Source organism: Dasypus novemcinctus, chromosome 13 (genome assembly GCF_030445035.2).
Source record: "Dasypus novemcinctus isolate mDasNov1 chromosome 13, mDasNov1.1.hap2, whole genome shotgun sequence".
NCBI lineage: Eukaryota > Metazoa > Chordata > Mammalia > Cingulata > Dasypodidae > Dasypus > Dasypus novemcinctus.
Genome location: NC_080685.1, coordinates 110,228,535 through 110,252,804, shown reverse-complemented (window position 1 = coordinate 110,252,804; position 24,270 = coordinate 110,228,535). Strand labels below are relative to the sequence as shown.

Below are 24,270 nucleotides of genomic sequence, written 5' to 3'. Positions count from 1 at the left end.
AAATAAGCAAACTTACAGAATCAGAAACAAGAACATAGGTTATGAGGGGACATGTAGGGATAGGGAATGGAAAGTTAAAGCTTAAAATGCACAGGGTTCCTATTCTGAATAATGGAAATATATTGGCAATGCATGGTAGAGATGGCAGCACAACATTGTGAACTCAATTAACAGCACTGATTTATATATCTGAATATGATTAAAAGGGGAATTTTAGACTGTATATATGGTAACAGAATAAAAAATTTTTAAAAAATCCTTGGAAATGCGCTATACAGTGAACCCTAAGTTAAACCATGGATTTTAATTAATAGTACAATTATAAAAATGTGCTAGTATCAATTTTAACAAATGTTCCACACCAATGCAAGCTGCTGCTCATACGGTGGTATATAGGTATTCTGTATTTTATGCATGATTGTTCTGTTAAACTCATAGTTTCTCTAATAAAGGAAATAAAGAAACTAAATTCATGAAAAAAATAAGAATTCATGAGTTTAAATTAATATAAATTAAAAAATAAGGAAGAAGGGAAAGCTCTTCCTTTTAGTGGAAATGTCAAATCATAAGGAAGGAAGGAATAAACTATTGGGTGAAAGTTTGACATGGAACAAGTATTTACAATTTCAAAGTATCTCCCCACAAATTACACATTAATTACAAAGGAAAAACAGTAACTTTACAGTGGAGAAACCTAGCTGATACAACTTAACAAGTGATAAATCACCAATATTGGTACAAATTGTTACCATGTGCCTCCTGATAGGATGTACTGAGCAAGGCGCAACATTACTCCTATGGTATTCCTGCCAAAACTGCCTAACCTTAACCTAGTCATGAAGACCCATGAGACAAATCCAAGAGAACTGACCCACACTCTTCAAAAAATGTTGAACTCAAGAATGACAAAGAAAGGCTAAAGAACTGTTCTCGATTAAAGGATGTTAACAGACATGAAAACTAAATGGAATGTGTGATCCTGGACTGGATACTGGGATGAGAAAAAAAAAGTGTAGCTATAAAACATACTATTGGGACAATGGACAAATTTCAATAAGGACTATGGATTAGAAAATAATACTGTATCAAGGTTAGGTTTCCAGATTTTAAGTATACTGTGTCTTATAAGAGAATATTCTTGTTCTTAGGAACAATATACTGAAGTATTCGGGGGGGGGGGGGGTAAAGGGAAACAATGTTAGCGATTTATTCTCAAATGGGTTCAGAAAAACATCCATACATAAAAAATGTAAAAGTTAGTAAACAATTGGTAAATCTGGGTAAAGGGTATATGGGATTTCCTTACACTATTTTTGTAACATTTCTGAAGGTCTGAAATTATAAAAAAATGAAAAGTTATAAACAAAACATGAAACTTAATCGATTCACACATCTATACATGCAGTCATTCAATCAACAGATTCCTACCCTTGATAACTTCCCCATCTTGAAGGTTGCTCAGCCTTTCAGAAAAACAGGTTGCAAAATTATCTTATCTCTACTATCTTTTTTTTTTTTAAGATTTATTTATTTATTTCTCTCCCCTTCCTCCCCACCCTGGTTGTCTGTTCTCTGTGCCTATTTGCTGCGTCTTCTTTGTCCACTTCTGTTGTTGTCAGCAGCACAGGAATCTGTGTCTCTTTTTGGCGTCACCTTGTTGTGTCAGCTCTCTGAGTGTGCGGCGCCATTCCTGGGCAGGCTGCACTTTCTTTTGCGCTGGGCGGCTCTCCTTACGGGACGCACCCCCACTGTCCACTCTCTGTGTCCATTCACTGTGTGTTCTTCTGTGTCTGCTTCTATTTCCAATTAGGTGGCTCCAGGAACCGATCCTGGGACCTTCTGGAGTGGGAGAGAGGCAATTACTCTCTTACACCACCTCAGCTCCCTTCTTATTTTCTCTCCTCTGTGTCTCTTGTTGCATCATCTTGCTGCGCCAGCTCTCCAGCATCAGATGGCACTCCTGCGCAGGGCAGCTCTCCCACACAGGAGGCACTCCTGCATGGGCCAGCACTCTGTGTGGGCTAGCACTCCACATAGACCAGCTTGCCCTCACCAGGAGGCCTTGGGCATCAAACCCTGGACCCTATATGGTAGACGGGAGCTCAACTGGTTGAGCCACATCCATATCCCTTACCTTGCTTTTTTTTTTAAAAAAAAAAAGATTTTTATTTATTCCTCTCCCTCCCCCGCCCCCCCTCCCATTGTCTGCTCTCTGTGTCCATTCACTGTGTGTTCTTCTGCATCTGCTTGCATTTTCCTGCAGCACTGGGAATCTGTGTCTCTTTTTTGTTGTGTCATCTTGCTGTGTCAGCTCTCTGTGTGTGCGGCACCACTCCTGGGCGGGCTACGCTTATTTCACTTGGGGAAGCTCTTCTTGCGGGGCACACACCCCTACATGGGGACGCCCCTCCATGGCATGACACTCCTTGCATGCAGCAGCAGCACTGCGCATGAGCCAGCTTACCACACGGGTCAGGAGGCCCTAGTGATCAAACCCTGGACCTTCCATTATGGTAGACGGATGCTCTATCAGTTGAACCACGTCTGCTTCCCTTGCTTTTTGTTTCTACCCTGCAAACACTAAGGATTCAGCCTTCTTTGCTCTGCTATGTTAGCACCAGTTCATCTATTTCCCCGCTTCTATAATTTTGTTCAACTTCTTTCTACTGTTCTCACCACTCTCATTTTAACGGGGTTCCAGAGAGGAGTAGAGAAGACAGCATATTTACCTATACTGTTAACCATTTGTATTCTCTATTTAACTTCCTTTCTTCATACTCCCTACTCTTCAAGAAACTTGATGATTTTGGCTCCCCCCTCAACTATCCTCCAGTGATAGTGATAAGACTCAGTCTGTTTGTTCCCTTTAGCAGACAGTAACTGAATATACACTGGTCTATGACTTTGGTAAATTAAGCCTCCCCAAGAAAAATTTCTATTCTTAAGATGCTAACATACCACCTGAAAGTGATACTAAGAAGACATCTTGGAAGCCACTTAAAAGAGAGCCAGCAAACCTTTTTGCCCATTGCATTTATCTATTAAGCTGGTTAATTTTCACATTCTAAATTTCAACAAAATAGAGCTGGGTTAATAAAAAATGAGGAGGCCTAAAAAAGAACTAGAAGATAAATATACACAGATAAATACATAGGTAGGTAGATAGGCAGAAGGAAAGAGAGAATTTATGTTAAATATATCACCAACCATTTACTGAGCACCAAATATGTCCTAGGCCTTCTACAGGTACTTTATATCTACCATATTGGAGCAGTTTGATATGGTTATGAATTCCAAAAATAGATATTGGATTATGTTTGTAACCTGATCTGTACCTGAGCATGGCTGAGTTATGATTAGGGCATTGAGTCCTCACCCCTTGGTGGGCGGGGACTCACAGGTAAAAGGCATGGCAAAGGACAGAGTTGAGGGCTTCCGATATTGGAGTTTCGATGTTGGAGGTTGATGCTAAAGTCTTAAGCTGAAGCCCCGGGGAAACAGACAGAGCCATTCACCTGATAGTCTACAGCTGACCCTGTGGAGAGAGGCAAAGCCTAGAGAATCTCAGTCTACAGTTGACCTTGTGGAGAAAACAGAGGAGCTGAGCCCAGAGGAACCCAGGAAAGCTGAACCATCACAGACGTCGGCAGCCATCTTGCTCCAACAAGTGGAAATAGACTTTGGTGAGGGAAGTAACTTATTTCTTATGGCCTGGTATCTGAAAGCTCCTACCCCAAATAAATACCCTTTATAAAAAACAACCCATTTCTGGAATTTGCATCAGCACCCCTTTGCCTGACTGATACACATATTATTAATCCTCACACCAATTCTCTAATCTTTTATCCCCTTTTATAAATTAAATTGAGATTCTGGGATTTTACATCAAAAAGCCAGTAAACATAAAATACTGAAACTGTCCAATTCCCAAATCTTATACCTTTACTCAATATGATATTGTTTTTAAGTATTAAGTCAGTTTAAAATGCAGAATGAATTCATTCTGGTCTGATTTAAACAAAATAATGGGTGATAACATTTTGACTATTTCTAAAAATCCTATTATAAATAACAAGAATTATAGTAAGCATAAAAACATATTGACCATTCAGCATCTTGTCCCAAAGTTGCCAAGTGCCATCAATGGATATTTTGTGGCAGGAAATAGCTAATTTCAATGACATCAACTTCAAGCAGCAAATTCCTAATACATCCTTATTTTTCCTTAATACCCTATTCTGTGTCTGTTCTCCACTGTATTATATCTATCATTAAGCTCATGGTTAAACAGACTAGCCCTAAAACAAAGCCTATTTGTGTCAGTGTGGAATAGGCTCACTATCTCCAGTTGCTGGAATTTCAGGAACATGATCATTGGATTCTCATGGGGAAAAGGCAAGGACTCCTTTTAAGTTCAGAAAAAGAAAATTAAAAACAGTAAGCAGCCATACCTGGATTACTAATGAATGGCAGCAACACAGCCTGGAATTATTAGTTTCATCTGGGCCGGAAGGAATCTCAGTGAAGGAAATTTTGGCTGCAGTTCCGCTATTTGCTGAGAATTTCGAAAATTAAATACTGATCCACTAAAAGTGGAATGTGCTATGCAGATCACAATGTGTAGGCTCTTGCAGCCAAACATTTATATGGGACTTAATAAAGGACTACATGTCAAAATCAAATTTTCAATTTTACATTTAAACTCAATAAAAAATAAATGACAGTGATGGGACTCAAAACATTCACACCCTGGAGCTGCCAAGCTAAATCATTTCATATCTTTTAAACATAAAAGCTTTTTCTCCCAGGACATATTTTTCAAAATATTAAATGGCCGGTTTAGTTCTCTTATTGCAAACAGCTGCATTCTTTTTTGGAAGCTGGAGAATGATCGTCTCGCCTATAATTGGAGAAAAATTCCAATCTCATTAGGTAGGAAGCATTCAAATCATATCCTTTTTAGTTTATAAATTATGGTACTTTTAATGTTATACAAAATTTGAATTAGTCAAAAAATCTTCAAAACGGATGGAGAAAAATATTTTGAAATAACAAGGAGTAATCATTTCAAACTGCAAAAAGGCTATTGTTTAAATTTTGTTTTAGTAAGCATGAAGGCACTCAGCAACCAAGCAAGATTAATACTGAAAATCCAAGTGCCTTGGTACAGTTAAGCCTTAGTTCTTGACATGGATGTATCTCCTGGTAAATAATAATGATGCCTTCCCTGTGCTAATCCTGCAAAGGTTAAGGCTCATTATTGGCTAAAATATTCCATTTATAGTCTCTTTTAATATTTTCATTAGATTCTCCTAATGAAGATAATATATTTTTCCATCTAGGTAAAAGATTTAAGATAAGTTTCAGGGTTTTCAAATAATAGTTGCTTCAATTTATCACTGCTAACAGGTATTAAATAGTTCCCAAAGTCTGAACTCAAGTATTAGATTTTTTCCCTTACTTTCCCTTTACAAAAGAGCATGTGTATATTTGACTGTAAAGAGGAGCAGAGGACAAATGGTAGAAGAAAGAAAGAACAGGAAAGCCTAAGTTTATAGAAGTTTTCAAAGAAAAGGTCTTGATGAAGTTCCTTGCCATACATGAGTTGTATCAACAGTTGGTCTACAGACCCTTTAGAACTCTAGGACATCTAAGCAAGAATTAGTTTATTGTTTTTTGTTTGTTTGTTTGTTTTTTCTTTTAAATGTTACATTCAAAAAATATGAGGTCCCCATGTACCCCCCACCCCACCCACCCCACCCTTCCCACATCAACCACCTCTTCCATCATTGTGGCACATCTACTGCACCTGGCAAATACGTTCTGGAGCACCGCTGCACCACATGGACAGTGGTCCACACTGTAGTCCACACTCTACCCCAGTCCACCCAGTGGACACAGCAGGACACACAATGTCCAGCATCTGTCCCTGCAGCACCACCTAGGACAACTCCAAATCCTGAAAATGCCCCCACACCATATCTCTTCTTCCGTCTCCCTACCATCAGCAGCCACCGTGGCCACCCTCTCCACATCACTACTACAATTTCTTCCCTTACTAATCACAATAGTTCCCCAGCAGAACACCAGTAAGTCCACGATAATCCATACTCTATTCCTCCATCCTGTGGACCCTGGGATGGTTATGTTCAGTCCCCCTCTACATCAAGAGGGGGCTTAGGAGTTTACTGTTTTTAATGTTGTCTTTGCTTGAACCTAATAGAAGCTCCCTAGTTAAAGAAGGGGGGAAGGAGATGAACTCCTCTTTCTTGGCAGTCCCACTCCACTGGCAGCCCTGAGTTTCCTCTGAGGAGCCCCCTAAACTCCCTAGACAAGTTTGAAAAGAATTCATATTGAACTGCCTCACTTCCCCAGGACACACACATTCAGAATTATTATTCTAGTGAAGCCACTCTCCTACTCCCAAATCGTTTTGTTCATCCCAAGCAGCTGGGTACCCCCATTTATCTTCCTAACACTCAGGTTTCAAAAGCATAGTCTTCACATAGTATTAGTTGTTTACACTTAAGGGGGCTTAAAAAAAACAACAAAAAAAAACCACTGAAGTAGAATATTTACACCCAATTATAGGATCCTCCACTAACTAAATGGAGGGCACTGAAACCCTCCATTTCATTTCCTGGAAAACAAAAGGGTCAGACAAGATTGGTATTGTCTAAACTGAATTCCTTAGAACTCAAGAGTTCAGAGCTATTTCTGAGACAGGGACTCAAGAGCTTCAGCTTTTATCATTCAGCCTTGTTAAAGGACCCACCAGTCAGGGAAGATAGCGCTATGAAAAACAAAGCTCTTCCAGTTGTATTACCCTTTATAGACTATGGCCAACATTTCTTCCATCTATATCCATATATTTTCATTTCCAAACAAATGTTATATTTCAAGATACAAATTTTTTTAATGACTAGAGCTTCTTTTCTGAACAGCCAAAAATCATGGCCTGCCATCAACTTGATTATGAACACACACAAATAAACAGATAAACAGAGACTAGATGAAGGGCTCTAATTTTTCTACCAAGTAACTGAGTATAAATGGTATTCTAAAGCAAAATTCACTCTTGCCAGATTCTACTGATTTCTCCCATAGCACATTATTTGTATATGAATATATTGTATATATACCTATATATAAATCCACATATATATATTTTATATATATATATATATGTTTTTACCTATCTATTGTTTTGTCTTTCTCAAGGGCAGAGCCTCACACATACCAGGAACTTAATACATTTTGTTACTTATGTATATGGCATTGTATTAGCTAAGCTCTACACACTAACTCTGGGTTGATCTTCACTAATAAAACAAGAAAACAAAAAAGGATAGGAAGTTTGTTCATTTAGCTTACTCCCAGTAAAATTAAGACCCTTGAAAACAGGTATTTAGTTTTGAGCCAGAATTATCAGTGCAGGGATGAAGGAAGTGCTATTTCCAAAGGAATATTTACACATGATGGACTGTATAAAGAATGTATTACTCAGATATCTCTTTTTCCTAGAAGAGTTCTAAATTTTTCAGACTGTCAAAATGATTCATGTGAATAAGGATTTAGTTAAAACAAACTTGGCTCTTTGGCCAACAAGAAAAATACATACTAAAAGTCTATATTACTGTTTTGTTAAAGGTGACATGCCTGCCTTCAAAGGTATAAAAGAAACCCCAAATGCTGTCAAACTGGATTTTTTTTTCTACTGAATTTAACTAATTCCTAATACATTATTTTCACACTGGACAACTGGCTTCTAAAATATTGAAACCTTTGGTTCCAAGTTGGCTTGTGTACATCACACAGATATAAAAACGAGAAATACCTTTATTAAATAGAGCTGCCATTTATGTATATTCAAAACTGGAAGAAATAATTTTCTATGCAGTGAACAATGTTGTATTTCTGAAAATAAAGCTGTTGCATGCAAATAATAAAGCAAATAAATAATCAATGAATTAGCTAGGAGTTCCTTTAAAATAGTATGGTACAAATCTCTTGTATATTCTGGGTATAGAGAAGAGTGATGGGCTAAACACATTGTGCTTAGAGAGATTTAATAGGAGGTTCTTCCTTAATACCAGAGAGGCAAACAGCAAGGAGACCCAACAAGTCATTTGAGAGGGAAGGGTTGTTTCACCCTATCGAGCAGTGATTCTTAAACTTGTAGAATTCATGAAATCCTCTGAAAACCTGGTAAAGAACTATGAAATTACTCCCTAGAAAATACATACGCAAGAAATTTTGTGTAAAATTTCAGGAGTTCTCAGGCCCTCTGAAGGACATTCAAAAATCTCGGGTTAACAGGTCCTCAGGCAGAGGTGCACACTTAGAAAGTGTGGCTGCTGGGCCTGTCACGTAAGAATAGAAAATGGAAGGAGGGAAGTTTAAAAAGATAATAAAAACATAAGTAAAATGGGAGAGAACAGAGGTTTAAAGAGAGGGGGGGGAGAACACGAGTGCAAGTGGGAGAAAGGGAAAACAAGAAAGAACAGCAGGAAAAAAGTGGAAAGACTAGAAAGTAATAAGGTAAGAGGAAAGAAGAAAACAAATGGAGGGAAAATGTGTGAGGGGAGAATGTCTGCTTACATTGAACTTTATTGCCAGCATCTATTAAATGTTTCTTGTGTGCTAGTAACAAGGTAAGAATTTTCCAATTATTACCTCATTTAAATCCCACAATAACCTTATGAGGTTTGTTGTATAACATTTCACAACTCAAGAAACTGAGGCACGGTAAGGTTAAGTAAACTACTCAACAGCCTAATAAATGACAGAGCTAGGATTTAAACAGACACCTGCTATTTGACCCCAAAGCCAGCCTCTAAATCTTTACAGCAATGCCTTTCTGACACTCTAAAAGGCATCTCTAGTCCTCTCATATTTGTATTTCTTCTAAAAACAACTTTCCAATAATGGAGGTGACACTAGAATACATTCTCTTTCTTAATAGACACTATCAGAATTCTAGATTACACCCTTGTCAAGATCTGAAATTGTGATGCTTTTCATTCCAACTAAAAATCTATTTTTATTTCAGCATTTAATATTTGGAAATTTCATAATGTCACTTGTTAAAATGCTCCTTGCACATTAAATTAGTAAAAGTGCACTTAGAAATATGGCATTTAGCAGTCTGCTATATTAATCTGAATATTCACTCAGGTACTTTGAGTTATATAGCTTACGGTCATGGTATAGGTCTATCCGATTGGTTGCCAGCTGTTTCACTTTAGTTATTTTTAACAACACTGTTTTGTTAAAGCTGCCTTCCCAAATCATGGATACATTTTTTTAGCTACATTGATCTTGAAAGGTTTATGTTTTACAGATTTGGTCTACTGCATCTCGGTATGGTTTTGATTTAGAGAGCCTTTTTGTATGACTACTTGGTTTACAAGAAACTTCATTCTTCTCAGAGTTTCAGTAATTGGTACTTTTCACATGGTTACTGGACAAAAAAAATAGAAAGTATGCTTCAAAGCTGGGTACCCCTGTTTCTTTTTTGTAAGTGAATGGCTCAAATTATCTTGTCGCAAGTGTGGATCACATAAAGAACAGATGCTTGGATTTTTAAATGTGTTAATTTGGTTATATAAAAATACAAATTAATCACCTCATTTTAGCTATAGAACTAAAAGCAGCATTCAGAAAATAATACTAGAACAGAGTACAGAAATTATTATCATTTTGCTAATAAGCAATATATACACATGGACCACTAACTGAGATTAAACAAAGAATTAACATCTTTAAAAGCAGAAAACTGCCCAAAAAGGGTATTCCAAAAATTCAGCTTTTGCCTTCTCTGTGACTGGTATTCTACAAGGATTTGAGATGGGGCAAAGGTGGGGGGAAAAGGACAAACAAGCACACTTTAAATATAGTCCATATGAGGTTAGCATAAAAGTCCTTAACTATTCTCAAAACTCTATTTAAATATTCTCATCCCATTCCTGTTAGGAAAATGTTTCAGTAAATGTGTGCAGTTCTGATATAAACATTTCCACATTAGTGGAAGACAAGTACATTGATAAATGTATTAGCACTTTTCATAGAAGTTGTATTTATTTGTTTATACATATGTTTCCCCAGCTAGACTGTGTGAGCTGCTCAAGGTAGATGTTATAACTTATTCTATATCCTGAAGCTGATACACTGAGGTCCTCAATAAATACTGGTTACATGAAATAAAACACAGTCTCTACCCTCAAAGAGCTTGTTATCTAGAAACCTCTAACACTAAATAACTGAACTCTGTCTAATCTTAGTTGCATTATTTAACACAATTTATCCATATATAAAGAACATTAACCCTTGTCATTCCATAAGCCATAGTATAAAAATTAGGAGATCTAAATTTTTATGGGCAAAAAAAAAAAGATATCAGTACTTCTTACTCTTCTTACTATGCTTTTAGAATTTTTTTACAGTTTTTTCTTGTACCATGTTAAAAGTTGATTCCTTTTATATTTACAAAATCAATACTCAACATAAATAAAAATTAACTCAAAAGGGATTATAGGCAAGCAGATGTAGCTCAAGCGATTGGGCTCCCATCTACCATACAGGAGGTCAGGGTTTGATACCCAGGGCCTCCTGGTGAAGGTAGGCTGGCCCACATGGAGTGCCACCCTGCACAAGGGTGCTAGCCAATGTGGAGAGCGGACACAGCAAGATGACACAACAAAAAGAGACTCAGAGGAGAGATGATAAAAGACTTTGCAAAACCAGGGAGCTGAGGTGACGCAAGAGAATGATCACCTCTCTCCCACTCCAGAAAATCCCAGGGTCAGTTCCTGGAGCCACCTAAAGAGAATATAAGCAGACACAGAAGAAGACACAGTGAACAGACACAGAGAGCAGACGATGGAGGCAGGGGGAAGAAATAAATAAATAAATATTTTTTAAAAAATGAATTACAGATCTAAATGCAAAAGCTAAACACAGTAAGATTTCTAGAAGAAAATCTAGTAGGAAATATTCCAGTCCTTAGGGCAGGCAAAGATTTCTTACTCAGGTAAAACAGCACAAACCACATTAGAAATAACTGATAACCTGGAATTCATCAAAACAAAAATTTCTGCTCTTTTAAAAATACTAACAAGAAATTGAAAAGGCAAGTTATCAACTGGGAGAAAATATTCACAGTAAATATATCTGAGAAAGTACATTGTATCCAGAATATATAAAGAACTCAAAATTCAATAACAAGGCAATCCAATTTTAAAATGAACAAAAGATTTGAATAGACACTTCACAAAAGAAATATGGATAGTAAATAAGCACATGAAAAGATGCAAATTCAGGACACCACTACGCATCCACAGGAATGGCTAAAATTAAAAAGACTGATAATATCAAAATTTGGTGAGGATGTGGAACAACTGAAACTTTCATATACTGCAGGTGGGAATGCAGAACAGTACAACTCTAAGAACTGTTTGGCAACTGCTCATAAATTTAAACATATACTTACCATATGGCCCTGCAATTCCACTCCTAGGTATTAAACCAAGAGATGTGAAAATTTCCACACAAAGTCTTACACCAAAAAACTGGAAACAACCCAAATGTTTATCAATAGATAAATGAATTGTGGTATAGGCATATTGTGGAATACTACTCAGCAATTAAAAGGAATGACCACTGATACATACAACACGGATAAATCTCAGAAATATTACATTGTGTGAAAGAAGCCAGACACAAGAGGATATACTCTGTGATGCTATTTGCATTAAATTCTACTATAGGTAAAGCTAACCTATAAGACAGAACATCATTGTTCTTGGATGGTGGTAAAAGGGGAGACTAACAAGAACAAGGGCTCAAGGGAATCTTATACATGGTGAAAACATTCTATATCTTGATTGTGGTGTGATTATGCAGGGTGTATAGATTTGTCAAAATGCATCAAAGTGTACACTTCAAATGTATATATTTTATTATACATATATTACACGTTAATACATTTTGATTTAAAAAGGAAATATAAGTGAGAGGTTCATAAAACGTTCATTCAACACTGGCTATCAAGCAGTAAATCACAGGTTTGTGATACTCCCATCTTCATTCCCTTTCACACACACACACTATTTATGGTAAAGGTATTTGTCCTTCTACAAAATTTTGTTTAACGGACAGAGTTTAAATGCATATTATTAGTTCTCCCTTATGAAAGTCATCCTGCTTCAACATTCTTCAATTATTTTAAGTTATTTTCACCAAGATTTGTATACAAGGACTTTCATTGCATTGTTTGCAAAATCCAAGAACTAGAACAATGAAAAGTCCACCATAGTAGAATATCAAATTACTGTCCATCCATCCAATGTAATGCCAAAGAGTTCTATATACAATGATACGGAACTACCTATAATCTATATTTCTCACAGCAGCCACAGTAAATTTATAAAACCTAAAGCAGATATCACTGTCTTGATAAAACATTCAAATAAACAATCTTCTACTATCTCTCACCACACTTCAAATGGAACCCCAGCTCTTTCTCTTGGCCCCCCCGTAGCCCAGCCCCGGCTCGCCGACCCCTTCGCCCTTGGCCCTGCTCCGGCCACACTGGCCGTCTTGGGCTCCGCGGCCTCCTCCCACTCATCTTCCCTTGGCTGCTTCCTTCCTGTCACTCAGGTCTCCATTTAAGTCACTTCCTCGGAGGCCTTCCCGAAGCACCCAGTTCAACAGAACAGCCCAGCAGCCACAGTCTCCCACATCACCGTCATTTGACTCTCTCATGCCATTTTCTTTCTTTTTAACGTCTATTTTCCCACCTGAATGTGAGTCCTGTGGAAGGAGGGGCTGTGAATGTTTTGTTTACTGCTGTATTCCTGGGCTCTACAACAGTGCCCAGCACAGAGCAGGAGCTCAAACATATCGCTCAAATGAATGACTCGCACGATTTGTTGCTAAAGAGGGGGAAAAAAAAGGCATATAACAACTATTTTTCATGTGCTACAACTCGGATAATCAATTGTAAGATAAAATATATGTGCACATTCACAGATATGCTTATATGTACACAGAAACTAGGGTCAGCAGTTATACCCAAGGAGAGGAACTAGGTGGCTGAAGGGCAGGGGCAGAGAGACTAACAGTCTACATTTTTATGTGTTTTGAATTTGTGCCATATGCATGCAGCTATTTGTTTTTTAAAAATAATCTGAAATATATAAGCCATTATGCATAAAACACAGGTGATATTTATCCTAATTAGAAAGTGATCTGAGAGATCATGTACTCTTACAGTCTTACTGCTTTTCAGCTTCATTACACTTCCGAATAGTGTCAGAAACTGACATAGTCCTTAAACTCTCCTATCTCTATACTTGTTATTTATACTTATGTATCATCATAAAAATGACATTTTGATTCATTAACCAAAGTATGTCATGTATGCATCATTAAAAATGCCGTCAAAACAAATCTACCTACCTTCTCTCCTCCTTCCTGATAAACACACAGTTCTTATTCTACATATAAACCATAGTGGCTAGCTAGCGTAGTCCAGAAAAACAAGAAGGGAACACTATTCTAAAAGCAACTGGCTCAAGAAACAACAGAAGGGAAACGGACTTGGCCCAGTGGTTAGGGCGTCTGTCTACCACATGGGAGGTCCGCGGTTCAAACCCCGGGCCTCCTCGACGTGTGCAGCTGGCCCATGCGCAGTGCTGATGCACGCAAGGAGTGCTGTGCCACGCAGGGGTGTCCCCCACGTAGGGGAGCCCCACGCGCAAGGAGTGTGCCCCGCAAGGAGAGCCACCCAGCGTGAAAAGAAAGAGCAGCCTGCCCAGGAATGGCACCACCCACACTTCCCGTGCCACTGACGACAACAGAAGCGGACAAAGAAACAAGACGCAGCAAATAGACACAGAGAACAGACAACCGGGGGGGGGGGGGGGGGGGGAATTAAATAAATAAATCTTTAGGAAAAAAAAAAAAGAAACAACAGAAAAAAATGCAGAAATATCACTAGAATGATTGAAAAAAAATTACTCACTTTTTAATTTAATGACATTTTATTTCATAAGATTCAGTAATATGGACCTAGAACAAAATAAACAATAAATTAATATAAGCTAAAAATTTACTTGTAAACTAAATCGGTTTTTTTTTTTTTTTCAAAATTGAAAAATAAACTAGTAGAAAATCAACATTTAAGATGTAGTTTCCAAACATACTATAGGGAAGCAGCTGTGGCTCAAGCAAGCTAGTTCCCATTTACCACATGGAGGGCCCATATGGTAAAGAAAAAAAAAGGTGTCCCAGACCTGTGCAACACAGGTGTCCCAGAACTGTGATGGCGAAATGAGGCACCAAAAAGATGATGATGCAATCAGATAGGGAAAAAAATGCTATAAATTAAACCTGAATTAAATTTCCATTTCACTTATGTCCCTGCCTTTTAAATAGCAAATATTCAATGAAAACAACAGACTAGTATTGGAAAATTCGGATTCACTGTGAATTATTCTAAATAGTGAAGCATGTACAATTATAAGGTAGTAATTCATACATTTCAAAATATTACACCCAAAACACATTTCCACCCAAAAAGCTGCATAAAATTTTTTTAAAAAGTAAAGAGTAAGGCTTCAAAACTATGTAATTATAGAACTGGCATTAAACTGTCTGCTTGAGGTCCAGTCAGAGCCAAAATACACCCATACACACACACAAATCAATCATTCATAATCACAATAAAGATAATTTAAAATTTTGTAAATACATTACTCAACCAGAAACTCAAAACGCAATCTTAAGAAATATTTACTGTGCTAATGTGAATAATATTGCAAATCTAAAGTTTCAAAAATACTTATTAAAAACACATCCAACAGTGAGAATTTAGAGTTTTATCTTACAATGAAAATGAAATAAATCAAAATAACTTTGAATAACAACTACTTACCCTGAAATTAAAAAAAAAAAAAAAAGAGTCCTTGGAAGCAACAATCTATGGTTAAATTTCAAAGCACATATATAAACCATTGGACTGTATTTATTAATAAACTATCCTGTCTTCCTTTCTCACTTTTTTTGCTTTAGGATAGCAAGTGAAGTGCAGAATCAATTTTCAATGCACATATAACATTATTAATACTTAACTGTGCCTTTGGCATTAATCACAAGCAAAGTAAATTAGTCTGAGTATTCTTTAAAAGAAGAGTTCTTTTTGCTAAACTCTTTTTTGCTTTGCCACAGACAACTTGGTGTTGTAAGTACAGATTTTATGTTTTTAATCACCATATAATAGAAAGTCATTATTTTACCAATATATAAAATGACAATTAGGCAGTTTTCTTGAAACAGTTAAATTTTGAATGTTGAAGTTTTAATTAATGTCCAGCAATTCCCATCCTTTTTCATATCAAAACACCTCTAAAAATAAAGCAATTGTTGAACACATTGGGAAATTACTCTAAACTTCACAATATCTTAAATACTCAGAAATAAAATTATCAATACAAATCGCATTGTAATATTTCATTCTGTTTACTTGTCACATGGCAGAGTGTCATATATTTTCTATATTCTGAAAAACTCAGTATCTTACTTAGAAACAGCTTTGAAAATTGATTCATGGCCTATTTGTAATTGATAGTGTAGCTTAAATAGCTGCCCAGCAAAGTTACACTACTTCAAAATACTCTGGGATCAACCATTAAAATGTTTTTGTTTCGGTTAAAACACTAATGAACACCAAATGTTAGACTTTGTTTTAATGATATAATATATCAAGGATTCTCTTAAAAGAAAAGGCTGCATCAGCTGTCCATTATGTAACTAAAGGCAGATTAGTCAGCACTGATACAGATAGTACTTGAAAGATTTAATACCTAAATGAAGAATCAAGCGTTAAAAAGTTAAATTCAAAAAGCCTGCTCACTTAGCCATCATGTTTTCCCCTGTGAAAACAGCCACCTACTGGTTCCTAAGCTCCCTTTGAAAGTCTCTTCCTTTCATTTCTTGCACAAGCCATTTAGTGTTCCCCTTGAGTTTCCCATTCCCACAAACAGGATGATACTACTTTGCTTTCTTCTACAAGTATCAAAAGGAAGTAAAAGGGCAGGGCAGGGAATCTCGACACCTCAGCTCCCTTAAAGCCTGGTAAGAACCAGTGATATGACCGATAAACCCTTACGCGGCAAAAGGTAGCACCTTTAAGAGACGCTGCCATTCCACGGGCATGGTTTCCACCCCAACACCACACCTCAAGGAGTGTAATACACCAGCGTCAGTGGTGACCGTGACGTGACGTCATTTATCGGAGTTTGCTGCTGACGCGCTGGATGCGCCCCCTTCTGGACAATGGCACCTGCTCTAGGCCTCCCTCACATATGACCATCTTGGTGGCTGCAACTGCCACGATTAATCTCACTTTTCTTTCCCAGTATCTTTTCATTTTTTCCCTTCTTGTCTTTTGATTGCTACTGCATTCAAAAGTTTTTGGTCTTCCATGTGATCTTTTATAAAACAACAAGCCTTTCCTTTTAGTTTATCAATTATTAATCACTCCTTTTAGCTGTAACAGTCAATGTTAGGATATTGTTCGCTATTCTCATTACTCTTCAAAAGATGGTTTATTTTTTTCCTTCTTCACTATGAGAAGATCCCTTCCTGCCTTATTTTCCAGGTTTCACTCTACTCTACTTAGGATACATACCAATAAAATAACCAAGGTTTTACATAAGATACCCCATATTAAGAATTATAGTCTAATGTAAAAAGAAATGGTTTAGCAAGCAATATGTAAACAAGATTTATGTTTTTAAAACAGCTATATCTTTTGAAAGAAATCTTTTAAAATAATCTCAAGTATTTTAGAAGTACCTATGTATTTGCAACTGAAATAGTTACAAGTCACTATTATTTATTCTATAAAGAATTTCCAACCAGGATCTCCCACTTAAGAATATTTTGTTAGTCTAATTTTAGATGCAGTATTTAGAGTAACAAACGGTATAGCTTTCAAAACTACTCTGCAATTTTTTTAATACTTTTGGATTCACACAGCTTCCACACAATTAGTTAGAATTAAGTTTCACCATTTTTATCATCACCAATCAAGCAATTTAAAGTCCTCTGTAAATAATATATTTCTAAATGCAAGGTGCTGTGGCATATAAGCTCAAGCAAGAGTCAATGCACATTAAATTTCTAATACTTTCTAAGTCTCATTCCCTAAAAACCATTTATTAAACATATATGAATAACGGTAGAATATTTATTTTATTTTTTTAATTCATTTTTTAAAAAATATTACATTCAAAAAATATGAGGTCCCCATTCAACCCCCACACCACCACTCCCCCCACAGCAACACTCTCCCCCATCATCATGACACATCCATTGCATTTGGTGAATACATCTCTGAGCATCGCTGCACCTCATGGTCAATGGTCCACATCATAGCCCATACTCTCCTACGTTACATCCAGTGGGCCATGGGAGGATCTACAATGTCCGGTAATTGTCCCTGCAGCACCACCCAGGACAACTCCAAGTCCCAAAAATGCCTCCACATCTCATCTCTTTCTCCCATTCCCCGCACCCAGCAGCCACCATTGCCACTTTTTCCACACCAATGCCATATTTTCTCGATTACCAACCACAGTAGTTCATGAATAGAATATCAGTAAGTCCACTCTAATCCTTACTGTATTCCTCCATCCTGTGGAACCTTGGATTGGTTGTGTCCACTCCACATTTATGTCAAGTGGGGCTTAGATTCCACATGGATACTGGATGCAATCCTCCTGCTTTCCGTTGTAGGCACTCTTGGCTCCATGGTGTGGTGGTTGACATTCTCCAACTCCATGTTAGCTGAGTGGGGTAAGTCCAAAAAACCAGAGTGTAGGAGCTGAAGTCTGTTGAGGCTCAGGGCCTGGCTATCACATTGTCAGTCCAGAGATTCAGATCCCCTAGATATATCTTAAACCCCAGCACCAACTACAATTCAGGTAAAGTAACAGGGAAGGCTTGTGAAAAGAGATCACATCTGAGTCCAGCTCCATCACGCAGAAACACCAACTCCAAAGAAGGGCCAAATGACATGGCAGTGAACTCCATCTACCATGACCATAAAACCTGTGGGTCTCTTTAGCCCTCAGAAGAACCAATACCTGGGGTTGTATCTACTTTATCTGTCTCTGAGACTCTGCTCAGGTGTGCATAAGGTCAATCCTTCTGACAACCTCCTGGCTCTTTTTAGAGACTCATAGCCATATAAACTCATTTGTCCTTTCCATTTCCCCCTTGATTTAGGTCAAAATGCATTTTTAACTCCTGTTATTATATGTAGGTAGAATAATTTTTGATGGACATTATTCTGAAACCTCATCAAAATAACAGATTATTATGCTGTCACAGTACAGAGCCTTATTTCCCAAAGAAGATGTACCAAACAATCAACTGGTATTAAGGAGTAAAAAAGTTCTGGGAATTCAAATCAATATTGAATTAAAACAAAGCTAAATGGGTTTTTCTTACTGCAGGACTTCTTAGCACCATTAATACAGCACTATGACTCTCCATATCATGCTTACACATGTATTGTGTCTGTTGGGAGGAGCAATTTTTCCTCAATTTATGACTACAAAATATATTCTAGCAGAGTATCTCACAAGACTAGGGTCATAGAACATACTTTGGAAAATATAGAAAGAGAGGAAAAAAACTGTCACTATTGATGGTGTTTTATATTTTTAACATAAAGAAGTTTCCCAGCAGATACTATATTTGTAAGAGTGCTAGTTATTTGGGAGAAAAGGGAAGATATAAGGGTTTTTAAAAATAATGTGTAGAGATACCAGTAAGATGGCAACAAAGGAGCTCCTAGAGTCAGCTCCTGCTACAGGGCAGTTAGTAAACATCCAGAACTATATGGAGCAAGCTGAAGCACCTGTTTGGAGGCTACAGGAAACCAGAAAAGCATCCTGCAACATCCTTCAAGGAGTGGAAGGAAGAGACTTCCCATCTGCAGAGAAGATTCATGAGTAGAGGCTCCACGCCCCGGAGGCCAGTGCCCATCCTCCACAGGAGGCACAAGCCTCCTCGGGAGCTGTTCCGCGGCTAGAATTGAAAGTTCCACTTCCCAAAAACAGGGGAGGAAGGGACAGTTGGGTACCAACTTCAGCTACTGATGAGTAAATTCAGCAGACTACAGTATAATCCTGAGAACAGCTAAGGTTTGAGCCTGTCCAAGTCAGAAAGAGGCCAGGAGCCGCCATTTTAACTCCACACCTGGCACGAGGGGCAGCGGGGTGGACTGACAATCCCAGGGCTGGTGGGGACTGGCTTCTTTCCATCCAGGTCAGATGGCAGCTCTAGCCTAGGCTCCAGGGCTATCTTCAGCAGGGAGGAGGCTGCGGGGACCTGCACCAGCCTCTCCAGGAAATTACCAGCCAAGCCATGGAAGCTGGTGATTATTCTACTTTGGCAGCACAAGCCGCTCAGGAGTTATTCTGTGGCTGGAATTAGAAGCTCCATTTCCCAAAAACAGGGGAGGAGGAGACAGTTGACCACCAATTTTGGCTACTAATTAGTAGAATCGGCTGGCTAAGATACAACCCTAGGAAGAGCTGGGGTGTGAATACGCCCAAGTCGAAAAGAGGCTGGTGGCCACCATTTTGACTCCACCCCCAGCCTGAGGGGAAGCTAGGCTGACCAAAAATCACAGTGACGGTAGACACCAGTTTCTTTCACCCAGATCGGCCTGTAGCCCTAGACTAGGCTTTAGCTCCACCTCGGGCAGGGAGGAGGCTGGCGGACCCCCCCCCCCCCACACACACACACACACACCAGCCTATCCAGATAACTGCAGGCACCTTTGGTTAGCACAATCTGAATAACCAGAAGTCTACCGGGGCAACTGCAGTCATTTTAGACCCGCACCGCATGGATTGCTGCCCACACCTGCAGCTCCATCCCTGCCCCAGGCAGGGAAGAAAGGGGCATAAAGCCTCATCAGTCTCTCTGGGCAACTACAGTCTAGGCCTGCACGACTTGAATTATTCCACACAGCTGTGACTCTGTCCCTACCCTTGGGGCAAAGAAGAAAGTTGGGAGACGCTTCACTGGTCCCTGGCACATGAGGGCAGCTTGAGCCTCCACAGCTTACAGCACCAACGACATGCTTGGCTTCAACTGCACAACCAACATGGGAGGAAGGGCAGGAAGCCCTGAAGAGAAAAACTGCACCAGAATAAACAGTGCAGTAAGCCAAGTACCAAGACACCAACAAAAAGTAACACTCCGCACCAAGAAACAGGCAGATACGGCCCAGTTAAAGGAACAAGATGTCCAAATGACATAAACAAGTTGAGGCAACTGATCATAGATGTTCAAACAAATCCCCTTAATAAGTTCAATGAGATGGCTAAAGAGATTAAGGTATTAAGACACTGGATGGGCACAAAGAATTTGAAAGCATATATAAAAACAGCAGATCTTATGGGAATGAAAGGCACAATAAATGAAATTTTTAAAAACACTGGAATCATGTAATAGCAGATTTGAGGAGGGAGAAGAAAGGATTGATGAGCTTGAAGAAATGGCCTTTGAAAGCAAACATACCAAAGAACAGATGAAGAAAAGAATGGAAAAAATTGAAAAAGGTCTCAGGGAACTAAATGACAGCAAAAGGCACACAAACATGTGTCATGGGTGTCCCAGAAGGAGAAAGGAAAAAGGGCAGAAGGAATACCTCAAGAAATAATGGCAGAAAATTTCCCAACCCTATTGAAGGACATAGATATTCATGTACAAGAAGCACAACATACTGCCATCAAAAAATCCTAAGAGACCAACTCCGAGACACGTACTAATCAAAATGGCAAAGATCAAAGACAGAATTCTGAGAACAGCAAGAGAAAAGCAATGCATAACATATAAGAGATACCCACTAAGATTAAGTGCTCATTTCTCACCAGAAACCATGGAGGCAAGAAGACAGTGGCATGATATATTTAAGATACTACAAGAGCAAACCTTCCAGCCAAGAATCTTATATCCGGCAAGACTGTGTTTCAAAAACGAAGGCGAGATTAGAATATTCACAGATAAAGAGAAAGTGAGAGAACTTCTACCCAAGAGACCAGATTTTCAGGAAATACTAAAGGCTGTGTTGAGCCTGAAAAGAAAAGACAGGAGAGGTCTGGAAGAGAGTCTAGAAATGAACATCAATAAAAGTAACTAAAAGTGTCAAAAGAGTAGAGAAGGGAAGCGGATTTGGCCCAGTGGATAGGGCGTCTGCCTACCACATGAGAGGTCCATGGTTCAAACCCCAGGCCTCCTTGACCTGTGGGGAGCTGGCCTATGCGCAGTGCTGATGTGCGCAAGGATTGCCGTGCCATGCAGGGGTGTCCCCTGTGTAGGGGAGCCCCACGCGCAAGGAGTGCGCCCCGTAAGGAGAGCCACCCAGCATGAAAGAAAGTGCAGCCTGCCCAGGAATGGCACCGCACACACAGAGACCTGACACGGCAAGATGACGTAACAAAAAGAAACACAGATTTCCGGTGCCACTGATAAGGATAGAAGTAGTCACAGAAGAACACACAGTGAATGGACACAGAAAGCAGACAGCTGGGTGTGGGGGGGGGGGAGAGAAATTAATTAATTAATTAATTTTTTAAAAAGAGTTGTGAAAGTAAAATATGACAGATAAAACTCAAATAGTCAGAAATAAACTTAACTACCGATGTAAAGCACTTGTATTCAGAAAACTGCAACTCAATGTTGAAAGAAATCAATGAAGGCCTAAATAACTGGAAGAACATTCCATGCTCATGGATTGGAAGACTAAATTATCATTAAGATGTCAATTCTACTCAAATTGATACACAGATTCAATGCAATACTGACAAAAATTCCACCAGCCATTTTTTTTTTATTGAAAACATGATTATTAAATTTATTTGGAAGGGTAAGGGGTCCTGAATAGCCAGAAACATCTTAAAAAGGAAAAGTGAACTCTCATCTCCAGACCTTAAATCATATTACTTAGCTATGGTGATAAAAAACAGCATGGTACTGGCATAAAGATAGACACATACACCAATGGAACCAAACTGAAGTTTCAGAAACAGACCCTCACACGTATGGTCAAGTGATTTTTGACTAGCCTGTCAAACCCACACAGCTCGGGCAGAACAGTCCATTCAACAAATGGTGCTGAAAGAACTGGATATCCATAGCCAAAAAAAGGAAAAAGGACCCTTATATCACACCTTATCCAAAAATTAGCTCAAAATGGATCAAAAACCTAAAAATAAAAGCTAGAACCACAGAGCTTCTAGAAGAAATTGTAGGAAAATATCTTGAAGATCTGGTGGTAGGAGGCAGATTTTTTTTTTTTTAATGAATCCTTTTAGTACTTTGGCATGACTTTTTTTTTATTTTTTTTTAAGATTTATTTTTTATTTCTTTCCCCTCCCCCCCCAACTGTCTGCTTTCTGTGTCCATTCGCTGTGTGTTCTTCTGTGTGGATTTTTGAAGGAGATAAGAAGAGGACAGAGATGGACTTCTAATGTATGTAGAAGTTTTAATTAGCTTTACTGTAAAAGTGTGGAAATGTATAGAGTGAATGGTAACAAATAATAAACAACAGCCAGTTTATAAATGGAGACATGGCTGAAAATGGTAGCCTAGGGATGTAAATGCCAACTGAAAGAATGCTGGAGAATAATCTAGGAACTGAATAGCACAGTAATGGGGCAGTATGGAAAATGTGTGCCAGCGGCGGACTTGGCCCAGTGGTTAGGGCGTCTGCCTACCACATGGGAGGTCAGCGGTTCAAACCCCGGGCCTCCTTGACCCATGTGGAGCTGGCCCATGCTCAGTGCCGATGCACACAAGGAGTGCTGTGCCACGCAGAGGTGTCACCCGCGTAGGGGAGCCCCACATGCAAGGAGTATGCCCCATAAGGAGAGCCGCCCAGCGCGAAAGAAAGTGCAGCCTGCCCAGGAATGGTGCCGCACACATGGAGAGCTGATGCAGCAAGATGACGCAACAAAAAGAAACACAGATTCCCGTGCCGCTGACAACAGAGGCAGACAAAAAAGACGACATAGCAAATAGAAAGAGAGAACAGACAACCGGGGGGGGGGGGGGGGGGGGGGGAGGGAGGGGTTCTCTCTAAAACAGTAACACCTGAAAGGACAAATAGTGTTCTCTTTATCCATTTTGCTGCAGCTGTATTTGGATACAACAGATAATGCCTTTTTTTCCCCTTAGTTTTGTTTTGTATAGTTGACAAATTTTATTTAATAGGTGCCTCTATGAACTTACACATTTTGGTTTTCTATTAGGCTATCTGAAGACTTTTAAACAATCAAAGTACTAAGAAATATCCCAAAAGGCTTTAAAGGCCTGCATATAGCTGTAAATAAAATGTGAATATGAGTGACTTTATTTGTGAAATATCGAACTCAAACTTATAATATAATTTGAATCCTCAGACCTCTTTCTTGGACAATAGAGTTGGGAAAGGAACAAAAACTACTCCAATTCCTCAGGTACCAAAGATAATTAGCAGACTAAGGGTATTACAAGGCTCCAAATTCCTTGGGCACCTAGCCAAGATGTCAAGAAATAATAACTAGATGCCTAAAAATCCAATCCCTCTGGTCCCCAACTCACATTTCCCGCCTGATACTTCAAAGACGTTTCAGGCAGAAACATCTTTGTTTCTTTACCAGTATCAATACAAAGTTAAAGCACCCCAACAGTCACACATTCTTACATTTTGATATATGCCAAGTTTTACCACTGTCGGTATTTTATCAATATACAGTTATCAAATATACTTAAAATAAATATAATTTCCTAAATAAAACAGTATGCTTATTAAATAACTAGACTTAGTAAATTTAAAAGAAACTAATACTGTTTTCTGTAATCAAATAATTTTATCACTCAGAGAAAAATGAACAAGAATAATTTTAAGAACACAGTTTGCCTCTTCCCTCTTGAGGCAGATTTATGGTTGCTCTTGTATCCTCAAACTTCTGTTGTGGGTAGGCGGACACTTTTAAACCTAGATCTTAGCATTATGATATAGGTATTTTCTATCTTGCCCGTTGTTACCTACCTAGTTTATAATCTCTGGATTAGATTATTCAAGAATACACCCTGCACACAAAACTTCAATTAATACAAATAGTCAAGTGGCATTTAAAAGAAAACTTTCATATTAAAATTAAAAGTGTTAAGTCTACAATCCTTTTAAGGGCAAACAACAAT

The 24,270-nt window shown here is 38.5% G+C and overlaps 1 protein-coding gene and 1 pseudogene across 1 annotated transcript in view; both read right to left on the bottom strand.

Moving 5' to 3' along the window:
• LOC101425409 (coiled-coil domain-containing protein 90B, mitochondrial pseudogene) overlaps window positions 1-13,328 on the bottom strand; it is a 28,336-nt pseudogene extending 15,008 nt beyond the window's left edge.
• Window positions 1-24,270, bottom strand: part of DISP1 (dispatched RND transporter family member 1) — a 223,307-nt gene that overhangs the window by 150,224 nt on the left and 48,813 nt on the right.